At 38.8% G+C, this 17,279-nt stretch overlaps 1 non-coding gene across 1 annotated transcript; it reads right to left on the minus strand.

Moving 5' to 3' along the window:
- Positions 1-13,201: 13,201 nt before the first annotated feature.
- LOC148561643 (small nucleolar RNA R71) lies at positions 13,202-13,305 on the minus strand. The gene has a single exon (XR_015886569.1). It is a non-coding gene; the product is annotated as a small nucleolar RNA R71 (small nucleolar RNA).
- Between the last annotated feature and the right edge of the window lie 3,974 nt (positions 13,306-17,279).

Here is a 17,279-nt window from a genome sequence, read left to right on the forward strand (position 1 = left end):
ATGGTTAAGGCAGGAGCTAAATGAGTCTCCAGATACTGAAAAGTCATCCATGAAGACTTCCAGAAACTTCTCTACCATATCAGAGAAGATAGAGAGCATGCACCTCTGAAAGGTTGCAGGTGCATTACACAGACCAAAAGGCATCCTTCTGTAGGCAAACACTCCAGAAGGACATGTGAATGTTGTTTTCTCTTGGTCCTGAGGATCTACTACAATTTGGTTGTAACCTGAATAGCCATCCAAAAAATAGTAGTATTCATGACCTGCTAGTCTTTCTAGCATCTGGTCTATGAATGGTAAAGGGAAGTGATCCTTCTTGGTGGCTGTATTGAGCCTTCTGTAGTCAATACACATACGCCACCCTGTAACTGTTCTTGTAGGAACCAGTTCATTTTTTTCATTATGAACCACTGTCATACCTCCTTTCTTAGGGACAACATGGACAGGACTCACCCAGGGACTATCAGAAATAGGATAAATAATCCCAGCCTCTAGTAACTTGGTGACCTCTTTCTGCACCACTTCCTTCATGGCTGGATTTAGCCGCCTCTGTGGTTGAACCACTGGCTTAGCATCATCCTCCAATAGGATCTTGTGCATGCATCTTGCTGGGCTGATGCCCTTAAGGTCACTTATGGACCACCCAAGAGCTGTCTTATGTGTACATAGCACTTGAAGTAGCGCTTCCTCTTCCAGGGGATTTAAAGCAGAGCTTATGATCACCGGAAAAGTGTCACCTTCTCCCAGAAATGCATATTTCAGGGATGGTGGTAATAGTTTGAGCTCGGGTTTAGGAGGTTTTTCCTCTTCCTGAGGAAGTTTCAGAGGCTCTTTCAATTCCTCTGAATCCTCCAGATCAGGCTGAACATCTTTAAAAATGTCCTCTAGCTCTAATTAGAGACTCTCAGTCATATTGACCTCTTCCACTAAGGAGTCAATAATATCAACGCTCATGCAGTCGTCTGAGGTGTCTGGATGTTGCATAGCTTTGACAACATTCAACTTAAACTCATCCTCATTGACTCTTAGGGTTATCTCCCCTTTTTGGACGTCAATGAGGGTTCGTCCAGTTGCTAGGAATGGTCTTCCTAGAATGAGAGTTGCACTCTTGTGCTCCTCCATTTCCAGCACTACAAAGTCAGTAGGGAAGGAAAATGGCCCAACCTTGACAATCATGTCCTCAATTATGCCTGATGGGTATTTAATGGAGCCATCAGCAAGTTGAAGACAGATCCGGGTTGGTTTGACCTCTTCAGTCAAGCCAAGCTTTCTGATAGTAGATGCAGGGATTAGGTTGATGCTTGCCCCAAGATCACATAAAGCTGTCTTGGTGCAATTACCCTCTAATATGCATGGTATCATAAAGCTCCCGGGATCTTTAAGCTTTTCTGGGAAGCTTTTCAGAATGACTGCACTGCATTCTTCAGTGAGGAGAACTCTTTTAGTTTCTCTCCAATCCTTCTTATGACTCAAGATATCTTTCATGAACTTGGCATAAGAGGGTATTTGCTCAAGTGCCTCTAGAAACGGAATCTTTATTTCAAGAGTCCTGAGATAGTCTGCAAAGCGAGCAAATTGCTTATCCTACTTCTCTTGGCGGAGTTTTTGAGGATAAAGTATCTTGGCTTTGTACTCCTCAACCTTGGTTGCTGCAGGTTTATTTCCTATAGAAGTGGTTGGGAAAGCCTTTTTAGAGGGGTTGTTATCAGCACTTGTGTGTGTCTGATCCCTCACTGGCGTTTGAATGCCAGGGTTGGAAGCTTGATTGGCGTTGGACGCCAACTTCCTACCTATTTTTGGCGTTTGAACGCCAGAACTGAGCTTCCATTGGGCATTTGATGCCAGGTCCTTGCCTGTTCCTGGCGTTTGAACGCCAGAACTGTGCGTGGGTTGGGCATTTAACGCCAGCTTTGCACCCTTTTCTGGCGTTTGAACGCCAGAGTTATTCCTCTCTGGGCTCTTACTGTCCTCAGAGGGATTTTGGATAGTATTTTGCTCATCCTCTGTTAGTTGTTCTTTTCTTGGCTTTCTGCTGCTCTGAAGTGAGGTATTTAATGTTTTCCCACTTCTTAATTGAACTGCTTGGCACTCTTCTGTTATTTGTTTTGATAACTGTTGTTTTGTTTGCTTCAACTGTACTTCCATATTCATATTAGCCATTCTTGTGTCTTGTAGTATCTCCTTGAATTCGGCTAGCTGTTTTGTTAGAAAATCTAATTGCTGATTGAATTCAGTAACTTGTTCTGCAGGACTGAGTTCAGCAGTTACTGTTTTAGCCTCTTCTTTCATGGAAGACTCACTACTTAGGTACAGATGCTAATTTATGGCAACTGTATCAATGAGCTCTTGAGCTTCTTCAATTGTCTTTCTCATGTGTATAGATCCACCAGCTGAGTGGTCCAAAGACATCTGAGCTTTCTCTGTAAGCCCATAATAGAAGATGTCTAACTGCACCCACTCTGAAAACATTTTAGAGGAGCATTTTCTGAGCATCTCTCTGTATCTCTCCCAGGCATCATAAAGGGATTCATTATCCCCTTGTTTAAAGCCTTGGATGTTCAGCCTTAGCTGTGTCATCCGTTTTAGAGGGAAATATTGATTCAGGAATTTTTCTGACAACTGTTTCCATGTCCTTATGCTAGCCTTAGGTTGGTTATTTAACCACCTCTTAGCTTGGTCTTTTACAGCAAATGGAAACAGTAATAATCTGTAGACGTCCTGATCTACTTTTTTATCATTTACTATGTCAGCAATTTGTAAAAACTGTGCCAGAAACTCTGTAGGTTCTTCCTGTGGAAGACCGGAATACTGGCAACTTTGCTGCACCATGATAATGAGCTGAGGATTCAACTCAAAACTACTGACTCCGATGGAGGGTATACAGATACTACTCTCATATGAAGCAGTAGTGGGGTTAGCATATGACCCCAGAGTCCTTCTGGACTGTTCATTTCTACTGAGGTCCATGATGGAGAAAAGGGAATTAATATGAATAGCAAATAAATTTTTTTTTTTTGAAAACCGAAATTAAAATGAAATAAAATAAAATAAAATAAATGAAAATTGACTATATTTTCGAAAATTAAAAGAAAAAGAAATAAAAGAAAATTGATAACTAAATTAATTAATTAAAAAGATTTGAAAAAGATGTGGGTGAGGATTTTCGAAAAAAAATGAAGAGAGAGAAATTGGTTAGGAAGTTTTGAAAAAGATATGTCTTAAAATTAAAGATACTTGTAAGAAAATAAAATAAAATAAAAACAGAAAAGATATGAAAAAGATTTGATTTTAAGATTTGAGATTAGAAAAGATAAGATAAGCTAGGTAAGAGAAGATAAGGAATTTAAATTAAAAAGTTTTGAAATTTAAATTTTAAGTTTGAAACTTAAATTTTGAAATTTGATATTTGAAATTTGAAATTTGAAATTTGAAATTTTGAAAATTGAAATTTGAAAATTGAAAATTTGAAAGTTGAAATTTGAAAATTAAATTTTGAATTTTCGAAAAAGTCAACAATATAAGATAAGCATTTGAAAAAGATTTAAATTTTGAAAAGATTTGATTTTTAAATTTGAAAATTAGATTTTGAATTTTAAATTTTGAAATTTGAATTTTGAAATTTTGAAAGTTGAAATTTGAAATTTGAAATAAGATAAGATAAAAATTTGAAAAAGATATGATTTTTTTTTTTGAAAAAATTTGAATTTTGAAATTTTTAAAACTAAGATAAGATAAAATAGAAATTTTAAAATAAAAATCTGAATTATTTTGAAAAAATTTCGAAATATTAGCTCAAAAATAGTTAGATAAGATATTTTTTTATTTTTGAATTTTATGATGAAAAAGAAAAACAATAAAAAGACACAAAACTTAAAATTTTTAGATCAAATGCTCCTTATTTTCAAAAATTTTGGAGGGAAACACCAAGGAACACCAAACTTAAAAATTTTAAGATCAAAACACAAGGAAAACTCAAGAACACTTTGAAGACTCACAAGAACAACAAGAACATGAAGATAGAACACCAAACTTAAAATTTTTGGAAAACCAAAATAAAACTTTCGAAAACTAAAGAAACTTCAACAAGAAAACATCAAACTTAATGTTTGGCACAAGATTTATTCAAAGAAAAATTATTTTTGAAAAAGTTTTTAAAAAGAGGATAGCCAATTACCAAGAACATAAGCACCACGCTCTAGCCAATTGAGCTATAAATTTAAAGTGTTTTAACAAGGTATAAATAAATCTTTTTTTTTAGATGCTAATAATTCGAAAATACACAAGAAAAACAAGAAAAATCATAAAACAAGAAAAACTAAAGATCAAACAAGGAAAATAAACAAGAACTTGAAGATTAAGAAAGAACAAAGAAAATGCAATTCAAAAATTTAAAGGGAAATAAAAATATGCAGTTGACATCAAACTTAAAATATGACATTAAACTCACAAAAAAACTAAAAACTAATAAAGAAAAATAATATTTTTGAAAATTTTTTGAAAAGAATATAAACGACTCTGACCCAATAGACAAAATTTTCCTAATCTAAGCAACAAGATTCACCGTCAGTTGTTCAAACTCAAACAATCCCCGGCAACGGCGCCAAAAACTTGGTGCATGAAAATTACTTCACACTATATAATTCCGCACAACTAACCAGCAAGTGCACTGGGTCGTCCAAGTAATACCTTACGTGAGTAAGTGTCGAATCCCATGGAGATTGTTGGCTTGAAGCAAGCTATGGTTATCTTGTAACTCTTAGTCAGGATATAATATCAATAATAATTCTTAGTTTTAATTGTAAAAGTCAAGGGGCATAAAATAAATACTTGTTACTCAATGATGGAGAATATGTTAGGGTTTTGGAGATGCTTTGTCCTCTTTATTTCAGCTTTTCTCTTGTACTCCTCTCCACACATGCAAGGCTCCTTCCATGGCAAGCTGTATGTAAGGTATCACCGTTGTCAATGGCTACTTCCCGTCCTCTTAGTGAAAATGGTTCAAATGCTCTGTCACAGCACGGCTAATCATCTGTTGGTTCTCGATCATGTCGGAATAGAATCCCTTGATTCTTTTGCGTCTGTCACTACGCCCAACAATCGCGAGTTTGAAGCCCGTCACAAACATTCAATCCTTGAATCCTACTCGGAATACCACAGACAAGGTTTAGACTTTCCGGATTCTCAAGAATGCTGCCAATGGATTCTAGCTTATACCACGAAGATTCTGATTATGGAATCTAAAAGATACTCATTCAATCTAATATAGAACGGAGGTGGTTATCATACACACGTTCATGGATTGAGGAAGGTGATGAGTGTCACGGATCATCACCTTCTTCATAGTAAAGCGCGAATGAACATCTTAGATAGGAACAAGCGTGTTTGAATGAAAAACAGAAGTAATTGCATTAATTCATCAAGGCACAGCAGAGCTCCTCACCCCCAACAATTGAGTTTAGAGACTCATGCCGTCAAAGAGTACAAAGTTCAGATCTAAAATGTCATGAGATACAAAATAAATCTCTAAAAGTTGTTTAAATACTAAACTAGTAACCTAGGTTTACAGAAAATGAATAAACTAAGATAGATGGTGCAGAAATCCACTTCTAGGGCCCACTTGGTGTGTGCTGAGGCTGATACTTAAGCTTTACACGTGCCTGGGCTGTTTCTGGAGTTAAACGCCAGGTTGTAACCTGTTTTGGGCGTTCAACTCTAACTTGTAACCTGTTTCTGGCGTTTAACGCCAGACTGCAACATGGAACGGGCGTTGAATGCCAGTTTACGTCGTCTATCCTTGAGCAAAGTATGGACTATTATATATTGCTGGAAAGTCCTGGATGTATACTTTACAACGCAATTCAGAGCGTACCAATTGGACTATTGTAGCTGCAGAAAATCCATTCCGAGTGCAGGGAGGTCAGAATCCAACAGCATCAGCAGTCCTTTTTCAGCCTGAATCAGATTTTTGCTCAGCTCCTTCAATTTCAGCCAGAAATTACCTGAAATCACAGAAAAACACACAAACTCATAGTAAAGTCCAGAAATGTAATTTTTATTTAAAAACTAATAAAAATATAATAAAAAGTGACTAAAACACAATAAAAACTACCTAAAAACAATGCCAAAAAGCGCATAAATTATTCTCTCATCAATGATTTGGACTAGATAAGAAATATTTTAAATATTAATACTGCTACTTTAGAAAAATAAAGGGGTTTAATTATATTATTTCTAATTATTTTGATTTGGGCATTTTATGAAAAATAATTTGTGAAATTGATGAGCAAATAGTATATTCTATATATAATTAGTGTTGGATTTAATTTAGGTTTCAATTATTATATCATTCCCAATTTTATGTGAAGTTACCAAATTGCCCTTAACCCTAATTTACACCACACAGCACCCTTACCTTAACCACCCTCAGCCACCGAAATCCTAATCTAATTGCCCACTCCTCAAACTCTACAGTAGTGACACAAACCCTTCTTCCTTCTCAAATCAATTCGCAGCAATACTGGAGAAAAGAAACAAAGAAAGAAAGAGAGGTTTGAGGGGGAGTAGAGGAGGTCGGAGGAGGAGGGGATAGGGGACCTTTGCCGCCACAGGCCATCATCGCGCCACCTTCATCGCGCGTTACTGCTGGCTTGGTACCACCATCGCCAACGCATCCTTGCCCAGCCGTGTTTCTGTCACCCATCAACCGTTCTGTCGCTGGAGGAGTATCACGAAGGCGAGAGAGAGAGAGAGAGAGAGAGAGGTCGAAACAGAGAGGCGCACAAAGAAGAGGAGCTCGCGGCTAGCCTTGTCGCCGCCACTACTTCTGTGCCTTCCAACAGCGCTGCTGTCACCGCCGACCCCTGACGCTGCCTCCAGGACCGCGCGAAGGGCAGAGGGAGGAGAGAGAGAGTTCGCGTCAGAGGAGAGAGGGAGCGCGACCCACCACGCAGAGCTGCACCGCCGTGCATCTCTGCTGCCGTCACTGACCGGCTAGGCCGCTTCGCCATGGTCGCCGCCGTGGGTTTTGGTGTTGGTGTCGCCGAACCAGGCAGAGGAAGAGGGAGGCCGCACGTCCCGTTGTGCGCGTCACTACCCAAGGACCGCAGCTGATCCGAGTTGCACGAAGCTAACACCGCCGTTCCTGCCGCCTACCTCCGCCTCTACTGACCTGCTGCTCCGCGGTTCTTGGCTGGCGCTTCTGATATTGTCGCCGGAGTTCTGAGGCCACCGGAACCACCCCCGAAGCTTTTGGCAACTTCTGCTGCCGCCGGAAAAATTGCCGGTAAGGGTTTTATTTGAGGTTTCTGCCTTTTTCAACTTTGAGAAGGTTTTGATGCTGCGCGGTTTTTATAGTTGATCCACCAGAGCTTCTGGCCACTGCCGGAGCTGCTGCCGGGCCGGTTCAAAATCGCAGCTACTTCGTGTTAAAATTCCGGTAAGAGATTATGTTTCGAAAGCCCTACATTAGTGTCTCGTACGTTTATTAAAGACTATACGTTATTAATGTTCCTAGAGTTTAGTAACTGAGGTTGCTTGTTGTAAATTAGAGCTGATTATGCTGCTGCGAAAATGTGTGGGGCTGTGCTTTGAAGCTGCCTTTGATTTCGAGTTGAGGCGAAAAGAACTTGATGAGGCGTTTGGGTTATGGAATTTCGTTTTGAGGTAGGGGCGCTTTCTGAAAACTATATTTTGTATATTGGAATTATTACATATGGGTACTGATGTGAGGATGTGTATTTAGTGATTGTATCAGTCCTATGTATTGTTTGGTTGTTTTGTATGATTATGGGTGTTTGTTCGACTCGACTGTTATGTGGCTTTGTGAAACGAAATGCTTTTGAAATTGATTCTTTTAAAGCTTTGAGATCGAGTTGCATCTGTTGGAAATTGATATGAATTGAATGGATTTTCTTGAGAATGTGTAAAATAGAATACACTCTTGATTTCAGCCTGGCTGGCCTTAAATGATCTGGTTTTTGATAAACGATTGTTGCTGAACCGTTTCTTTGAAATTTTAGAAATGAGTTTATTCGGCTGATAAAGATTTGATTCTTGAAAAGGTTTCCTTGAAATATGGAATTGAGATGACTGTTGGATTTGGGCTTGCCTTGAACTGATTTTGGATTTTGGGTTGTTGAAAAGGATTGTGGAATGGTTTTGTTGGGACCCGAACCGGGTGGCAAAATCCAAGTTTTAGGGGAGATGCTGCCGGAATTTCTATAAAATCTGAGTCTTTATTAAAATGTTGTTTGGAAAAATGATGAGTTAAAGACTTCTACTATTTTATTTGAATTATCAAGAAAAGGATGATTCATGCTTTTGAAATGAATTATTAAAGAGGAAATTGTGATTTAGTCTTGCTTCTTAAGAAAGGCATTGTATCTCCTTTAGGAAAAAGTTATTCAGATGAAACTTATGTTTTAAAGCTGTTTTAAATGTGACAAGGGCAATGCCTTTGAATTTGACTTGAGGGTTTCAATTAGAGGACTTTCAATGACTTTGAAAGAACCCGAATGTCTATTGACAAGTTTCATTTTGAATTGTTTTGAGAAAGGTTTGAAGTACTCTTTGAATTTTGAATTCTTGCAAGACTAAGGCAATTTTGAATAGTTGAAACGCTTTTAGAATTTATCATGGGGGTTGAAGTTGGTTTTGCCTAAGTAAAGGAAACGGCTTTGAAAGAAGTAAATGAGTACGTGACTCGGTTTGGCTTAGATCCTATTTTATTACTCAAATCGGAAAGCCAAGGTTTTAATGATTTTAAATGAATTGGGCGAAATAAGTTATGTTAGTCTCCCCTAAAGACTTGGGACTCTGCCGAGAAACTTTGTTATAAAATCCCATTGATTGGATGGATGATTTTGAATGTTTCAAAATGAATCTTTAACTTTCCATGGTTATGGAAGTTTTGAAAAGAGGATGCCGAGAGTGGCATGGTTTTAAAAGGGGAATTTACCTTGAGAAAAAGTGGCTTATGAGCCTGAGATGATTTGAGGAATGAGATCTTTAAAGCCAAGGCTGAAAAGAGTTGAAACTTGATTTCAAAGTGAAATGAATTGAGAAAATGATTTATGGCTTAAATGCCGATTTTCACGAATTTGATGATTTTGAATGTGGAAGTGCTGTTTTGTTGAGAGCCGGAATGGCTGTGTATGATTATACATATTGATTGGTTCTGGATTGAACCGTGAGCCGGAATGGCTGTGTATGATATGAATATTGGCTGGTTCTGGAATGAACCGTGAGCCGGATGGCTGAGATGGATGTTGATCCATGGATGAGATTGAATGCATGTTTATGCTGAATCATTGATAAATGTGAATGTTGCACTTCCACTATCGGAGATAAGAGTTTCCCTAGGAGAAAGCAGTGGCTAGCCACCACGTGCTCCAGGTTGAGACTCGAAGCTCTTGTTACCTGATGAGCGGATAATTTATACGCTTTTTGGCATTGTTTTTAGTATATTTTTAATATATTTTAATTAGTTTTTCTTATATTTTTATTAGTTTTTAAATAAAAATCACTCTTCTGGACTTTACTATGAGTTTGTGTGTTTTTCTGTAATTTAAGGTATTTTCGGGCTGAAATTGAGGGACCTGAGCAAAAATCTGATTCAGAGGTTGAAAAAGGACTGTAGATGCTGTTGGATTCTGACCTCCCTGCACTCAAAGTGAATTGTCTGGAGCTATAGAAGCCCAATTGGCGCGCTCTCAATTGCGTTGGAAAGTAGACATCCTGGGCTTTCCAGCAATATATAATAGTCCATACTTTACCCGAGATTTGATGGCCCAAACAGGCGTTCCAAGTCAGCTCAAGAACTCTGGCGTTTAACTCCAAAACTGGCACAAAAGCTGGAGTTATACGCCCAAACTGGCACAAAAGCTGGCGTTTAACTCCAAGAAAAGTCTCTACACATGAAAGCTTCAATGCTCAGCCCAAGGACACACCAAGTGGGCCTGGAAGAAGATTTCTGCATTAATTACTGATTTTTGTAACCCTAGGCTACTAGTTCTCTATAAATAGGACCTTTTGCTATTGTATTTGACACACGAGACATATACTTTTGATCTTTGATAAGTCTTATGCTATCTTAGACACGTTTGGGGCTGGCCTCATGGCCATGCCTGGACCTTGTTCTTATGTATTCTCAACGGTGGAGTTTCTACACACCATAGATTAAGGTGTGGAGCTCTGCTGTTCTTCATGAATTTATACAAGTACTATTGTTTTTCTATTCAACTCAAGTCTATTTCTTCTCCAAGATATTCATTCGTTCTTCAACTTGATGAACGTGATGATCCGTGACACTCATCATCATTCTCACCTATGAACATGTGCCTGACAACCACCTCTGTTCTACTAGCAATGGCTTGAATGCGTATCTCTTGGGTTTCTAATCTCAGATTGGAACCTTCGTGGTATAGGCTAGAATTATTGGCGGCCATTCCTGAGATCCGGAAAGTCTAAACCTTGTCTGTGGTATTCCGAGTAGGATCTGGGAAGGGATGACTGTGACGAGCTTCAAACTCGCGATTGGGGGGCATGTGACAGACGCAAAAGGATCAATGGATCCTATTCTGACATGATCGAGAACCGACAGCTGATTAGCCGATGTTGTGACAGAGCATCAAGACCATTTTCACTGAGAGGACGGGATGTAGCCATTGACAACGGTGATGCCCAACATAAAGCTTGCCATGGAAAGGAGTATGAATGATTGGAAGAAGGCAATAGGAAAGCAGAGGTTCAAGGGGAACAAAGCATCTTCATACGCTTATCTGAAATCCACCAATGAATTACATAAGTATCTCTATCTTTATTTTATGTTTTATTCATCTTTTAATTATCACCCCTCCATCACCATTTGAATCTGCCTGACTGAGATTTACAAGATGACCATAGCTTGCTTCAAGCCGACAATCTCCGTGGGATCGACCCTTACTCACGTAAGGTTTATTACTTGGACGACCCAGTGCACTTGCTGGTTAGTTGTGTGGAATTGTGACAAAGTGTGATTCACGTTTGAGAGCTCCAAGTCCTTTGGCGCCATTGTTGATGATCACAATTTCGTGCACCAAGTTTTTGGCGCCGTTGCCGGGGATTGTTCGAGTTTGGACAACTGACGGTTCATCTTGTTGTTTAGATTAGGTACTTTTCAGAATTTTTAAGAATGAATTCTAGAGTTTCAAGGCGATGTTCCCACCATCACAAAAGCTGATTGATTTTCATCAATTTAGCTATTGAATATAATGTCCTGCTGAAGCTTGGCCAAACATGTCTAATCTTTTTAGACTGAAGCTTTAGACTAACATTGCATGATTCCTGGAATTCTTATTAAAAGTTTTGATTCTCTTTATTTTCTTTACTATATAAATTTAAAAAAAAAAATACAAAAAAATTTTTAAAATCATAAAACCAAAAATATTTTAAGTTTCTTGTTTGAGTCTAGTGTTTAATTTTAAGTTTGGTGTCAATTTCAATCCTATAATTTTTGAAAAATTACATGCATTATGTTCTTCATTAATCTTCAAGTTGTTCTTGATGATTTCATTGCTCGGATCTTTAAATTCTCTTGTTTTGTGTGTTTTGTTGTTTCTCATATGCATTCTCAATTTGTTAGTGTCTCGTATATGAAAATTTTTAAGTTTGGTGTCCTGCATGCATTGTTTATTTGATCTTAGTTGCATTTTTATTGTTTCTCATCATTAAAAATTCAAAAATATTTTCAAAATTGTGTCTTTTCAAGTCAATAATACAGAGAATTGAAGATTCAGAACATTCAGCAGAGGAATCAAACAGAAAAAGCTGGGCGTTCAAAACGCCTAGTGAAGAAGGAAAACTGGCGTTTAAACGCCAGCCAGTGTACCTGGCTGGGTGTTTAACGCCCAAAAAGGTAGAGATTTGGGCGTTAAAGGCCACCATTCTGGGAGTTTAACGCCAGGATGACACTAGAGGGAAGATTTTGTTTTTAATTCACATTTTTTTCAAGTTTTCATAATTTTTCAAAATCAAATCTTTTTCAAATCATATCTTTTCAATCATATCTCTTTCAAAATCAATTTCTTTCCATTTTATATTTATTTTTTACTATTTTCAAAAATCCTTGCTTCAATTCAAGATTTACTTCAAAATTTTCAAGTTGTTACTTGCCTATTAAGAAAGGATGAAACTTTAAATTTTAGAATCATATATTTTAATTTCTTGTTAGTCAAGTAATCAACTTTAATTTTAAAAACTTTCTTTTTCTAAATTGATTTTCAATCATATCTTTTCAATCATATCTTTTCAATCACATCTTTTTCAAAATTAACTTTCAATCATATCTTTTTAAATTTCTAATTTCAAAATCCTTTTCAAAAATCACTTTATTTCTTTCCCAATCTTAGTTTTTGAAAATCATCAATCAAATTTTCAAAAATTTCTTTTAATTATTTCAAAATCTTTTAATTAATTTTCGAAAATTCTTCCCCTCTTCTCACATCCTTCTATTTAAGGGACTAAGACTCCTCCTCAAGGTACAATTCGAACTTCCTCCTTCTTTATATGTTCGAATTCTCTTCTCCACCTCCTCCTTCTATTCTTCTTTTCCTCTGACACCTCAAGGAATCTCTATACTGTGACATAGAGGATTCCCTACTTTCTTGTTCTCTTCTCTTTCATATGAGCAGGAACAAAGATAAAGGCATACTTGTTCAAGCTGATCCTGAACCTGAAAAGACCTTGAAGAGAAAGCTAAGAGAAGCTAAAGAACAATTCTCTTTAGAGGGCCTAACAGAACTCTTCAAAGAAGAAGAAACCATGGCAGCCGAAAACAACAAATTCCAACAATGCAAGGAAGGTGCTTGGTGACTTTACTGCACCTACTCCTGATTTCTATGGGAGAAGCATCTCAATCCCTGCCATTGGAGCAAACAACTTTGAGCTTAAGCCTCAATTAGTTTCTCTAATGCAACAGAATTACAAGTTTCATGGACTTCCATTGGAAGATCCTCATCAGTTCTTAGCTGAGTTCTTGCAAATCTGTGACACTGTCAAGACCAATGGGGTTGACCCTGAAGTCTACAGACTTATGCTTTTTCCTTTTGCTGTAAGAGACAGAGCTAGGACATGGTTGGATTCACAACCTAAAGAAAGCCTGAACTCTTGGGAAAAGCTAGTCAATGCCTTCTTGGCAAAGTTCTTTCCACCTCAAAAATTGAGCAAGTTTAGAGTGGAAGTCCAAACCTTTAGACAGAAGGATGGTGAGTCCCTCTATGAAGCTTGGGAGAGATACAAGCAATTGATCAGAAAGTGCCCTTCTGACATGCTCTCAGAATGGAGCATCATAGGAATCTTCTATGATGGTCTGTCTGAACTATCCAAGATATCATTGGATAGCTCTGCTGGAGGATCTCTTCATCTGAAGAAGACGCCTGCAGAAGCTCAAGAACTCATTGAAATGGTTGCAAATAACCAATTCATGTACACCTTTGAAAGGAATCTTGTGAATAATGGGACAACTCAGAAGAAAGGAATTCTTGAGATTGATACTCTGAATGCCATATTGGCTCAGAATAAAATATTGACCCAACAAGTCAATATGATTTCTCAGAGTCTGTCTGAAATGCAAGCAGCAACAGGCAGTACTAAGGAAGCTTCCTCTAAAGAAGAAGCTTATGATCCTGAGAACCCAGCAATGGAAGAGGTGAATTACATGGGAGAACCCTATGGAAACGCCTATAATCCTTCATGGAGAAATCATCCAAATCTCTCATGGAAGGATCAACAGAGACCTCAACAAGGTTTCAACAACAATAATGGTGGAAGAAACAGGTTTAGCAATAGCAAGCCTTTTCCATCATCTTCTTAGCAACAGACAGAGAATTCTAAGCAAAACCACTCTGACTTAGCGACCATTGTCTCTGATTTAATGAAAACCACTCAAAGTTTCATGAATGAAACAAGGTCCTCCATTAGAAATTTGGAGGCACAATTGGGTTAGCTGAGTAAAAAAATTACTGAACTCCCTCCTAGCACTCTCCCTAGCAATACAGAAGAGAATCCAAAAAGAGAGTGTAAGGCCATAACCACATCTCACATGGCCGAACATGGAGAGGAGGAAGAGGCAGTGATTCCCACTAAGGAAGACCTCAATGGACGCCCACTGACCTCCATGGAGTTCCCTAATGAGGAACCATGGGAATCTGAGGCTCATACTGAGACCATAGAGATTCCATTAAATCTACTTCTGCCATTCATGAGCTCTGATGAATATTCTTCCTCTGAAGAGGATGAAGATGTTACTGAAAATCAAGTTGCTAAGTACCTTGGAGCAATCATGAAGCTAAATGCCAAGCTATTTGGTAATGAGACTTGGGAGGATGAACCTCCATTGCTCATCAAAGAACTGGATGACTTGACTAGGCAGAGATTACCTCAAAAGAGATAGGACGCTGGAAAATTCTCAATCCCTTGTACCATAGGCACCATGACCATTGAGAAGGCTCTGTGTGACCTAGGGTCAAGCATAAACCTTATGCCTCTCTCTGTAATGGAGAAGCTAGGGATCATTGAGGTACAAGCTGCAAGAATCTCACTAGAGATGGCAGACAATTCAAAGAAATAGGCTTATGGACTTGTAGAGGATGTCTTGGTGAAGGTTGAAGACCATTACATCCCTGCTGATTTCATAGTCCTAAAGACTGGGAAGTGTATGGATGAATCCATCATCCTTAGCAGACCCTTCCTAGCCACAGCAAAAGCTGTGATTGATATTGACAGAGGAGAATTGATCATTCAAGTGAATGGAGACTCCCTTGTGTTTAAAGCTCAAGGATATCCCTCTGTAACCATGGAGAGGAAGCATGAAGAGCTTCTCTCAATATAGAGTCAAACAGAGCCCCCACAGTCAAACTCTAAGTTTGGTGTTGGGAGGCCACAACCAAACTCTAAGTTTGGTGTTGAACCCCCACATTCAAACTCTAAGTTTGGTGTTGGGAGGTTCCAACATTGCTCTGAACATCTGTGAGGCTCCATGAGAGTCCACTGTCAAGCTATTGACATTAAAGAAGCGTTTGTTGGGAGTCAACCCAATTTTTACTTATCTATGTTAAATTTCTATTTTCTTTTGTTACTTTATGTTTTCTGTAGGTTGATGATCATGTGAAGTCACAAAAACAATTGAAAAAGCAAAAATAGAAGGAAAAATAGAATGAAAAATAGAACACCCTGGAGGAGAAACTTACTGGCGTTTAAACGCCAGTAAGGGTAGCAGAATGGGCGTTAAACGCCCAGTCTGGCACCAGACTGGCGTTTAACTCCAGGAATGGGCAAGAAGCTGGCGTTAAACGCCAGAAATGGGCAGCAGCCTGGCGTTTAACGCCAGGATTGGCAGAAAGAGGCGTTTCGCACGCCACTTGGTACAGGGATGAGATATCCTTGACACCTCAGGATCTGTGGACCCCACAGGATCCCCACCTACCCCACCACTCTCTCTCTTCTTTACTCATTCACCAATCACCTCAATACCTCTTCCCCAAAAACCCTTCACCTATCAAATCCCACCATTCTCTTCACCACTCACATCCATCCTTCATAAAACCCCACCTACCTCACAATTCAAATTCAAATCACTTTCTCACCCAAATCCACCCATAATGGCCGAACCATACACACCCCTCTCACTCCTATATAAACCCATCTTCACTCCTTCATTTTCACACAACCTAAACACCACTTCTTCCCCTTGGCTGAAACACAAAGCCCACTCCATCTCCTCTATTTCTTCTTCTTCTACTCTCTTCTTTCTTCTTTTGCTCGAGGACGAGCAACCTTCTAAGTTTGGTGTGGTAAAAGCTAAAGCTTTTTGTTTTTCCATAACCATTTATGGCACCAAAGGCCGGAGAAACCTCTTGAAAGAGGAAAGGGAAGGCAAAAGCTTCCACCACTGAGTCATGGAAGATGGAGAGATTCCTCTCAAGGGTGCATCAAGACCACTTCTATGAAGTTGTGGCCAAGAAGAAAGTGATCCCCGAGGTCCCTTTTAAGCTCAAAAAGGGCGAATATCCGGAGATGCGACGTGAGATCCGAAGAAGAGGTTGGGAAGTTCTCACCAACCCCATTCAACAAGTCGGAATCTTAATGGTTCAAGAGTTCTATGCCAATACATGGATCACCAAGAACCATGATCAAAGTGTGAACCCGGACCCTAAGAATTGGCTTACAATGGTCCGAGGGAAATACTTGGATTTTAGTCTGGAAAATGTAAGGTTGGCATTTAACTTGCCCATGATGCAAGGAGATGCACACCCCTACACTAGAAGGGTCAACTTTGATCAAAGGTTGGACCAAGTCGTCATGGACATATGTGAAGAGGGCACTCAATGAAAGAGAGATTCAAGAGGGAAGCCGGTTCAACTAAGAAGGCATGACCTCAAGCCCGTGGCTAGGGGATGGTTGGAGTTCATCCAACACTTAATCATTCCCACTAGTAACCGGTCCGAAGCTACTATAGACCGGGCTATCATGATACATAGCATCATGATTGGAGAGGAAGTAGAAGTTCATGAGGTTATATCCCAAGAACTCTACAAGGTGGCGGACAAGTCCTCTCCTTTGACAAGGTTAGCCTTCCCTCATCTCATTTGTCACCTTTGCAATTCGGTTGAAATTGACATAGAGGGAGACATTCTCATTGATGAGGACAAACCCATCACTAAGAAAAGGATGGAGAAAACAAGAGAACCTCATCAAGAGCATGAGTAAATTCCTCATCATGAAATCCTTAAGATGCCTCAAGGGATGCATCTTCCTCCACAAAACTATTGGGAGCAAATCAACACCTCCCTAGGAGAATTAAGTTCCAACATGGGACAACTAAGGGTGGAGCACCAAGAGCATTCCATCCTCCTCAATGAAATTAGAGAAGATCAAAGAACCATGAGAGAGGAACAACAAAGGCAAGGAAGAGACATTGAGGAGCTCAAGCACTCCATAAGATCTTCAAGAGGAAGAACAAGCCGCCATCACTAAGGTGGACCTGTTCTTTAATTTCCTTGTTCTTTATTTCCTGTTTTTCGAAAATTGTGCTTTATGTTTATTTATGTTTGTGTCTTTATTACATGATCATTAGTGTCTAAGTGTCTATGCCTTAAAGCTATGAAAATGAATCCATCACCTTTCTTAAATGAAAAATGTTTTTAATTGAAAAAGAAAAAGAAGTGCATGAATTTCAAATTTTAAAACAGTTTAATTATTTTGATGTGGTGGCAATGCTATTATTTTTCTGAATGAATGCGTGA

This window comes from Arachis ipaensis, chromosome B6 (assembly GCF_059453495.1).
Source record: "Arachis ipaensis isolate K30076 ecotype BB chromosome B6, ASM5945349v1, whole genome shotgun sequence".
NCBI lineage: Eukaryota > Viridiplantae > Streptophyta > Magnoliopsida > Fabales > Fabaceae > Arachis > Arachis ipaensis.